Genomic DNA, 1,629 nt, shown 5'->3' with positions numbered 1-1,629 from the left:
TTGAGGTCAGGAATTCGAGACCAGCTGGCCAACATGGTGAAACCCCGTCTCTACCCCTCTCCCAAAAAAATACAAAAATTAGCTAGGTGTGATGTGTGGTAGCACATGCCTGTACTCCCTGCTAGTCAGGAGGCTGAGGCAGGAGAATCGCTTGAACCCAGGAGGCAGAGGCTGCAGTGGGCTGAGATTGTGCTACTGCACTCCAGCCTGGGTAACAGAGTGAGACTCCATCTCAAGAAAAAAAAAAAAGTCTGTTAAAAACAACAACAGATATCTAGGCCTCACCCTCCAGGGGACAGAGCCTAGGCATTGATTTTTGAAAACTTCTCAACTGCTTCTAAGGTGAAACCAAGATGAAAAACCACTGGCCTGGATGATACCTAGTTATCTTCATCACTGACAATTTGGCTACCTTAAAAAAGTCAAAGACAGATGAAACCTGTTTTCAAGGCCTTTGCAATGGTTAGGGAAATATGAGGCCCCAGTGCCTTCCTGCTTTTAGCCTTGCACTGGATCTCCACAAGCCTTCAACAGGCAAGAGACCACCTCAAACAACCAAATACACTGTTAAAAGGCAAGAGCCTCTTTTTTATTTTTTATTTTTTTTGAGGTGGAGTCTTGCTCTGTCGCTTAGGCTGGAGTATAGTGGTGCAATCTCGGCTCACAGCAACCTCCGCCCACCAGGGTCAAGCAATTCTCCTGCTTCAGCCTCCTGAGTAGCTGGGATTATACCACCCACCACCATGCCTAGCTAAATTTTGAATGGTTTTAGTAGAGACAGGGTTTCACCATGTTGGTCAGGCTGGTCTCGAACTCTTGACCTCAATTGATCCTCCCACCTCGGCCTCCCAAAGTGCTAGGATTATAGGCGTGAGCCACTGTGCCCAGCTGGCAAGAGCCTTTGACGTTAACAACTCACTATATTCACCCATGCTATGGGAAAGTGGGTAAAGAAGTTTTAAATTCTTACCATCTAGCCAGGCATGGTGGCTCATGCCTATAATCCCAGCACTTTCGGAGATGGAGGTGGACAGACTGCTTGAGCCCAGGAGTTCGAGACCAGCCTGGGCAACATGGCAAAAATCCATCTCTACAAAAAATACAAAAATTAGCCAGGTGGCCAGGCACGGTGGCTCATGCCTGTAATCCCAGCACTTTGGGAGGTTGAGGCGGGTGGAACACCTGAGATCAGGAGTTCGAGACCAGCCTGACCAATGTGGTGAAACCCTGTCTCTACTAAAAATACAAAAGTAGCTGGGCATGAAGGCACATGCCTGTAATCCCAGCTACCTGGGAGGCTGGGGCAGGAAAATCGCTTGAACACAGGAGGCAGAGGTTGCAGTGAGCCAAGATTGTGCCATTGTACTCCAGCCTGGGCAACAAGAGCAAAACTCCATCTCAAAAAAAAAAAAAAAAAGAAAGAAAGACAAATTAAAATTAAAAAAAAATTAGCCGGGTATGGTGTCTCAAAAAAAAAAAAAAATATATATATATAATATATATATCACCAACTGCTCCTATTATTACTAATTGGGGGTGTGGGGGCACCCATTTTACAGACGAAGAAACTGAGGTCTAGAGAGGTAAAATGACTGGCTCCCAGCCATACAGGTAATATATGGCATAGCT

The sequence above is a fragment of the Piliocolobus tephrosceles genome, chromosome 1 (assembly GCF_002776525.5).
Source record: "Piliocolobus tephrosceles isolate RC106 chromosome 1, ASM277652v3, whole genome shotgun sequence".
NCBI classification, from domain to species: Eukaryota; Metazoa; Chordata; class Mammalia; order Primates; family Cercopithecidae; genus Piliocolobus; species Piliocolobus tephrosceles.
Note: the sequence above shows the minus strand (reverse complement) of the source record.